Source organism: Pteropus vampyrus, unplaced genomic scaffold, assembly GCF_000151845.1.
Source record: "Pteropus vampyrus isolate Shadow unplaced genomic scaffold, Pvam_2.0 Scaffold51, whole genome shotgun sequence".
NCBI classification, from domain to species: domain Eukaryota; kingdom Metazoa; phylum Chordata; class Mammalia; order Chiroptera; family Pteropodidae; genus Pteropus; species Pteropus vampyrus.
Window position 1 is genome coordinate 5,226,542 of NW_011888832.1, and position 8,801 is coordinate 5,235,342.

An 8,801-nucleotide genomic window follows, 5' to 3' on the forward strand; every position below is an offset into this window, starting at 1 on the left:
CCAACACCAGCCCAGCTCAGCTGTTTCCCACAGCTCAGCCCTACGCCAGCTCTGCCTCCAATTCACCATGTGCCCCAGGGCACAGCCCTTCCTCAATAGGCTGCAGGCTCTCAGAACTTTAAAATGAAGGATTGGACCCAATCTCAACCAACCAGTGACCCAGGCTGTACTGCAGACAAGGCCTGCTTGCAAACTTGACCTCATTCTGCTCTGGGCCTGGGTTTTAAAAAGAAACAAAGGGAACACACACTTTCTCTCTCTCTCTTACACACACACACACACACACACACACACACACACACACACACCCCTTGAGCTGGAAGTAACTAATCAAAGTTACTAAATTTCACTGCAAAAAGAAAGTTTGTCAAAATTCAGCAAAGTGTTTACTTAAAATATTGTACATAAATTACAGCTCAGTGAACTTGATGTTAAGGGATGAAATGAAGCACACTAAAATTTTCAAGAGTTTATTTGAGCAGAAGTGAGCTGGAATCAGGCAGCTCCAAACCAAAAGTGGTTGGGAGTGTTCGACCCACAAGTGCTGGGGGAGAGGCTTTTATAGAGACGACACGGAAGCGAAGCAAGGAAGTAAGGTGATTGGCCGTAGCTTGAGCAGCTGCCTTACTTGGGAAGGGCTCCCTGGCTGTGACTGCTTGTCCCTCGGTCTCATCTTCTCAGACTGGAGTGCCTGACTCCGGCTCAGGTTTCGGTGTGCTAACTTAGGCTACCAAGGTGTTAAAGCCACACAGTTCAGTAATTAAGTAAATAAGCCTCTTTATTTAATTACTTTAACTCTGGTTAAAAAAATAAATACAAGGAGGGAGCGTACATTGGAAAACTGCTTTGGAACTTGGTGCAGCGATGTCTACAAAAGTTAAACACCCCCTCTCCGTGACCCAGCAGACCCCTCCTAGGTGGTCCCAGGAGAAAGGCCTACATGGGTGCATCGAAAACCGTGCTCCAGAAGGATCACAGCGGCATTATTCATGATGGCCTAACCTGGAAACCACCCAAATGCCCATCAGCGGAAGAACTCACACACAAATCATGGTGCGTTTATACAACAGAGCACCACAGATCGGTGACGTAGAACTACTGATATGCACGTGATCTGGGCAGAGTCTGCTTTACCCCAAACCAGACGACACACGGTTCTTTTCCTTGCCCACCCAACGCCTGACGGCTGCTCCTGACTGTCCTGCCCCTTTAAAACTCCCCTGCCACAGGATAGTCCTTCTGGTCTGGAAATGGCTTCCATTCTGATCCAGTCACTGGATCTTGATCGTGGTAAATGACCTCCCGAGGCACCCGCTCCGCACCCCGGACACACCACGGTATTTGATTTACGGCTCGCAAACTCTCATGCCCGTTACTTCTTTCTGATAAGCGGATCCTGCCCAGCCAGCCTCCCTGCATACCCTGTCAGTCAACCACGGGGTACCGACGAGGAAAAAAACAAAAACATGCACGTCATTTGCAGTCACCGAATTCTAGGCAGTGTGTTCGCTGCAGATACGCTTTTCTGTGCACTCAAATGATTTTTTTTATAAACAAAATTAGATTTATTACGATACCTAAGTTTTTATAAGCCATTCTTTTTACCTAATATATGATGGACCTTTGCTCACGTCATTAAAAAAAAAATGACGTTCTAGAAGAATCTGCAATGGCTGCAGAGTACTTCGTAGTCCAGCTATACTATAAACTGACGAAGGTCCTGCACATTCGAGTTTTTCCAGTTTATCCCCATGACAAACGACGCTGTCTGTGGTCTTATGGCTAATGTTGCCCCCTCCCCGCACCTCGTGATCGTCACTTCCTTAGAAAATGTCCCGGGAATAGAACCGCTGGGTACATCAAACATCGAGGCTCCTGGAAAATAAGCAGTCACGTGACTCCGGAGTTGTGACTGTTGGGGGAGGGCGGGAGAACCACCGAGAGGAGTCAGCAGTCCGAGGAGGGGTCCGCGCCCTCGCCGTCAGGGGTGCCCCCGGGGAGGGGCTTATGCGGGCGTGGAAGCGTGACCCGGTCTTACCCCGCCCCCGGCAGAGCAGGGGGGCGGGGGGCAGCGCCGCGGAGGCCGGCTTACAGCTCCGGCAGGCCGCGGGAGCACCTCCCAGGCCCAGGCTTCGGGTCTGTCATCGCGTAATCCACACCGCAAAGTGAGCGAAGGCGGGGACCGGGGCTTCCTAGGGCAGTGCGGCTCCCGCCCGCACAAGACGCGGTCACTGTCAGCCTGAATCCGAGCGCAGGTCCTCCTGGAAGAGCGCGGTCTCTTCCGCGCCGCAGGGTCTGGGGCGGTGCTGCATCTAAGAGTCGCGTGGCGGGACAGGGGGTCTGAACGCTGATTCCAGGGCCCCGCTGAGAGTTTGATCCCGTGCATGGGGGCGGGGGGTGGGGTGGGGCGGTGCTCTGAGCCTGAATTCTTACGCCCTCCTCATGACTTAGACACAGGTGGTCTGCAGACCCCTCTTTAGGAAACGCCGATGAGAGTGTGGTTGATTTTCATACTGAGACGCGACTTCAGCCGCTGTGAGCTTAGTCCAGGGGATTCAGGCTCACGCTGTCTTTTCCCACACCCCCTCCCCCAGAGAAGACTGTTTCTGATGAAGGGGCTTGCCATCACGATCCTGTTATTTGCCTGCTTTCTTCCCAGGGAGCTGCGGACGTGTAATTCATTCCTCCCGGATCCGGCGGACTTCGTGCCCGTCCTGACGGCTTTCGCCCAGTAGGTGGCACTAACCCGTTTTAAATCCCATTTGTAAAAGCAGACTGAAAACGCAAGGTAGATGGAGAGACAGAAAAGGCCACACAGAGATAGTGAGCAAGGACACCCATAGGCACTGACCAGCTGTCCCGCAATGGCACAGAGGAAGCTTAAATACTCCTGGATGCACTTTGTAATCTGCTGTGTAGCCCGGAGTCATCGCCACATTTGCATTCAAAACTCACCTGCTGCTTTGCTTTCCAGACTTGGGATCTCGCCGCTGCCAGCCGCTGGGAGCGAAGATCACGGACATTGCCATAACCTGTCGTGACCACACGATGGCGGTGCTGCGCCGGAAGGGCGAGAGGCATAAGAAAACCTAAATCAGAAAAAGCGATCTAAAAAGACTTGAGAGTAGGACCTGAAAATTTGATCGTGGAGGGAGAAGAGAGGTGGAAAGGGAAGTGCCGATTACACCTGCACTTCACAAACATGGTTTCGTTTCAAGTCCCTAAAGACTTAGGAGGTGAGGTCTATATATAACGTATCCACTTGTGGGAGGGAAGATGTGGAACTAGGAGCTGGGGCCTCTTCTAGTTTCTCAAAAGGAATGGGGATGGCGATGTAATTCTGGCCACAGGAACAACAGTGCACGGGGTGGCTTCTATGCATAAAAGGCTGCAAGTTCCTTCTCCCGCTCGGCAAATATTTGAGCATCTACTTTGTGCCAGGCATCGTTCGAGATGCTAAGGAAAGCCTGGAAAGGACTAGAAGAAGTCCGTTTCTAGTGCGAAGAGATGCCAACAAACCATTAGGTCCGGGAGAGGTGCCCTGGGGACAGTGGAGCGTGTGGGCCCCGGGAGCCTGCGGGTGCGTCTCAGATGGTGGCCGCAGGACCCGGTACTGGCTCCCGCCCACTCACTAGAGCCGACTGCTAAATCATCAGGCTCTTTGTGAGCCAATCCTTAAACACATCCCTTATTAAAGTTAAATTATATAAACTTACAATTAAATAAGTTATATCTAAAAGCTATAATTAAATACAATTAAATAAGTCATATTTAAAACTCACCACTTCCTAATTATTTTAAAATTACCTGCACCAGGCGTAAGCAAACTTTCTGGAAAGGACCGGATAGTAAATATTTTAGTCTGTGCAGGGCATATAGTTTCTGTCATAACTACTTAATTCTGCCATTGTAGCATAAAAGCAGGAGTAGATATGAAATATGAGTGGGCATGGCTGTGTTCCAAGGAAGTATTCAGAAAACCAGGCGGTGAGTGGGATTCGGCTCATGGGGCCACCGCTGGCCGGCCGCTGGTCCCTGCTCGTGTCCGTGCAGTGGGACTGCTGTATGCTTGCGTGCAAATCCAGTGAAATGGCTGTCTACTTGTGTGCTAATCCTATATTTTCCCCACTGCACCTTCAGCGGTCACACCGGTAGCTTGCAATCAGCCACGGTGCGAGTCTTCACATCACGAAACTGGTGAACGTTTTCTCCCTGGAGAGCCGGTTGCTAACCGTTGCCCAGCACAGCACCGGCGTGTGGTCTGCGAAGATCTCCTTGAAGACGTGACTTCTGAACACAAACCCGAAACCACACTCAGTCTTTCCATCCTGCCGCTGCCCATCCCACCCCCAGCGGGCCACCTACAGGGCACAGTTTGGAAATATATCTGAGCAAAACAGCCTAAAGTCTGCGGAGAAGGCTAGAGAGTAAAATACTCATTTGTTTAAAACATATAGATTCCAATATGACAGCCCCACCATGCCACACTCCACAGAGCAGCCTTGCCTGTCTTTGGCCCAAGGCCTGGCCTCACTTATTCTGCAGGCTGGTGAGACTCTGCCTGCCACCGAACAGAACCCGCCACACAAGACCCCTGAGGTCACATTCGATGTCTCACAGAGTGGAAGGGATGGAGAAGAGGGACTCAGGAAGGCATCGCACCTCAACTGTTCAAACTCGCGTGCGACCTCATGCTCTGGAAAAGGCAATATTTCAAACAGACTCGGGTGTTATTTGTACGGTGATGATTTGCATGAATTTAAGAGTTCTCATAAACTCCTCGAAAAGCAGTAAAGGGCAAAGTGGTGGATGCAAGTTGCGATTTCAGCTGTGCTTTTGTGATGAATTACTCTATTTTTACAATGTCCGGTTCACCCGATGACTTCAGTTAGACCCCAGAAACTGCTCGCCCTTCAGTAAAACTCAGCACTGCAAAAAGTCCTCCAGAGCCTGCGACCCCCACAGACCTGGAGTCCACATTCAGAGTGGGGGCTGCCCAAACTCCGAGTCCCTCCCAAGAACCCTCTCTTTTCTCATTAGTTAGCCTGGAGGTTTTCTCGTTCACAGCATCTCGCTTTCTGCACACTTGGGAGCATTTCCTGAATGGAGACGGCAGCATCTTCAGCGTGCCCCTCTGACAGGGACATTATTCCGGTCACCCCCTGATGCAGTGAAGCCCCTCTGCTTCCAACCCCTACCCCCAACCCCAGAGCATGTCCAACGTGTGTGTCCCAGGCTCTTTCTCAGAGTCTAGGCCGGGAGCTTCACCGCAGATTCTCTGCCTCCCCGTCGGAGCTGGTCCAAGTCCACGATCCTCTGTTTTTTAGCGGAAAGTTCCAGCAGGGAATGAGAAGCAGATTGTGTCCCCCCAAAAAACTCCGTTCCTCCTGACAGGTGGCTCCCGCTCCTGGCTGCACCGTGAACCAATGCGCAGAGCCTCGAGAAACACCGAGCGCCTGGCCCTACCTGCAGACTCCACTGGCTCAGGCATTAGTGCCCGCGGTGTCCCAACGTGAGTGGCCGTGCAGCCAGCACTGAGACCCCCTGACTGGGCGGTACACTCATCCCCGCGGGTTCAGTGAGGGACAGCGGGCCACAGCGAGTCACGGACGAAGGAGGAAGCCCCGCCCAGGGCAAGAAGCTGAGGGGTTCCCCCGCCGGCCGGTCAGCTCTCCTCTGACGAGAACCACTGTCACTTGATTGTCCACATCACAGGCGGGTACAAGGCATAGCCACAGGGGTCAGACAGCATGGGATCTATGAAAAAGCATGCAAGCCCTTGAGTCAGACCGAAGGAGAATCAGATGACGTCAAAATGGCCGTGGGTCTTTATCACCAGTATGTTCGTTCCGCTATGGGAAGGGGGAAAGTTCTGGAATGTACTACAAATACCAGTATTGCCAACTCGAGCCATTCCCGCTTTTCTACCTTAGCATAGTCAATGACAAACTCCAATTCCCGCGGAAGGCTTGTGTGTCAGTCCAAGAGAAGAGAAAGGTTCCTGCACACCATGGCTCCGGATCGCACAGAGAGGGGAGCGTTTAGTGGGCTCCTGGCAGCTGTTGGGTCAGGGACACCCCGTTTCACAGTAAAGAGCATTGTGCCGGAGTCTAGAGATGATGAAACAAGGCTCGGGGGCGTGGCGTCGGGTGGGCGTGGCCGAGGCTGAGCCTCAATCGGGATTGGAGCTCGGAAACGCCACTGTTACAGGGGAAGGACCCGAGACCACAGGCCCCTCTGCGCGTCTGCGAGGTGTTCTGGACCGATCGGGGTGGTGGGAGGGTCTCGACGGGAGGAATATGAGACACGGCCCCTGCCCTCAACAGCTCACCGTCCACTTCCGACTACAGAGCATCTACGAGGGTTGCCCAGGTGCGGAGTGCTCTGGGAGGCAGCGCAGTGGGACACAGAAGGAAGCGGACTAGGAGCCAAGAGACCTGGCCTGGGCCCATTTCCCACTGTTAGCCTTAGACCGATGTCTTAGCTTCCTTGGTCTTTAGTGTCTTCCAGGCGCAGATCTGTCCAAAAGGGACCTTCTTCCCTAGCGCCACTGCCACGGTGTAAGACGCTGTACTCCACTCCAGTGTCCCCGTAACCCAGCGCCCTTCTCCAAAGAAATCGAGGAAAAGGAACCATAAAAATTTAATTTTAATGATACAGAAATAGTATACAGTACATTTCTTTCCACAGCAGCACTTCGTTCATGTCTAAAAAAGTTTAACAAAATTAAGGATAAATCAGAGCAATCTGATTGTAAAGGGATATTTTAGGCAGCGTTTTTAAAGGAGGTCTTCGGAAATAATGTGCTCTTCGGGCCGGGCGGGGGGTGGGGGGGGGAAGGAGGGGGAATGCTGAACGAGAGACCAGATATGGGAAACGCAATGCAGAATGCGCTCCTTTACACCAATTTACTAATAACCACCGCTTCCCTGGGACTTTTCCATTTTTTTTTTTGATTAATGTTAATGATGGGATCTGGATCCTAAGACTTTCTGGCGTTAAAATTCCCCAGTACTATAGGCCATCTTAGAAAACAAAGCCAAGAACAGTTGAGTCTCCAATAAAATTTTTCTCTAGAAGAAATAAAAAGCAAACGGACAGTGTTTACAAGTGCAAGGGAATTCCATCTGAAGCTATGGTGACAGCTGGCCCTGACCTGTTTGTTATTCAGTGTAAGACTTAAAAAATACGATCAAACAACCTTGGAACCGCTACCAAGACAGAGGGTCGGGAGGTCAGACGGGGTTCTTGAGGGACCTGCTCCAAATCCCGACGTCTGCCACAGTCGGGAAGGAGGACCGCGTCCCTCTCGCTTCCCCAGTCTCCGTGGTCATATTGTTGGTTAGCTTTTTACCCTTTGGCTGGTCCGGGGTTTAGAATACGATTCAAAGTCATTTTTGCTCTCCTTTCCCTCCAGTAAAATTTCTGAAAGGAGAAGAGACAAGTCCCCTGCGACTCTTGACTCCCTGCAGGAAGCCTCGCCTCTGACAAGTGACACAGACCCCGAGGCACAGAGACCCAGCACCGCCCCCTCCCCGAGGCAGAAACCCAGCCTCCGTCCACAATCCCCGGAGACACAGAGACCCAGCCTCCTGGAGCCCTCTTCTCCCACCCCAGAGCCCAAAAACCCCTAGACACAGAGACCCAAGCCCCAAGCCCACTCGCTCTGTTCTAAGGGTTTAGCATCTCGCCTCCAGCCTCTCATTTGCTCAACTGTCTCCACCTAAGGTACTCTCCTCCTCCACCCCATTTGCCTTGGGGAGCCCAAGCTTTACTTTCATTGCAGAATCAGGGGTGAGCCACCAGCGTCCATCCTAGAGAAGGCGGCCTTCTTTTTAATCATAAGCCTTAGACTCCAGCTACTTTAACAAGGACATTTGCTTTATAATGAGAGGATCTGTCATCCCAGAGAAGAATCTTGTCATAGAACGTTAAATGTTTCATCATACATAAAGTAGCGGATAGTAAGAAATAATTTGTTTTTCCTTTAACTTTGCATGACATTTTGTTTTTCCATTTCTTTGGTTCCCAGAGCCTCGATTTCCCTCGAAGAAATAAACTGGAAGGCAAATGTCTGGGTAAATGACATCCAGTGCCCCCCTAAGACTCATGTGTGTTCCAAAGGCCGCTAAAACTTCCGGGAAACGACGGTTGAGGTATGTATGCTAAAATGCATTTCTTACGTAACTTCCTATGTAAACACAGATAAACAGTATCATAAACATCCAATTACTCATGTTTAATTAGCACAATAACATATGATCACACAATCACATGTATTTTGAGATCTTCTAATTCAGTGGGTTTCAAATCTGGCTGGTTGACAGGTTCATATGATGGAGCTTTTTACCATCAAATCTCCTAGGCCCCCTTCATGAAGGGTCGGATCCAACAGCTATGGCCTGGGTCCCAAAATTGTGTGTATTTTTTCCTATAAAATTCGCTCTTCCAAACTCCTTGTTATACAGAGGAAGACACTAAAGACCAGGGAAGCTAAGACATCGGTCTAAGGCTAACAGTGGGAAAAGGGCCCAGGCCAGGTCTCTTGGCTCCTAGTCCGCTTCCTTCTGTGTCCCACTGCACTGCCTCCCAGAGCACTCCGCACCTGGGCAACCCTCGTAGATGCCTGTTGTCGGAAGTGGACGGTGAGCTGTTGAGGGCAGGGGCCGTGTCTTATATTCCTCCCGACCCAATCGCAGGTAACAAATGTCTACAGAGCCCTGCTGGCTGGCAGTCAGCCACCTAAGGACTCACGAACACATTTCCCGCTCACGGCTCTGTCTGTGGTCACCTAGGCACGT

General features: G+C 51.3%; 1 long non-coding RNA gene across 1 annotated transcript; it reads left to right on the forward strand.

Moving 5' to 3' along the window:
• Nucleotides 1-1,626: 1,626 nt before the first annotated feature.
• LOC111739591 lies at nt 1,627-8,605 on the forward strand. Its single transcript, XR_002780320.1, has 5 exons — nt 1,627-2,165; nt 2,660-2,731; nt 2,975-3,236; nt 8,033-8,156; nt 8,469-8,605. It is a non-coding gene; the product is annotated as an uncharacterized LOC111739591 (long non-coding RNA).
• Nucleotides 8,606-8,801: the final 196 nt, after the last annotated feature.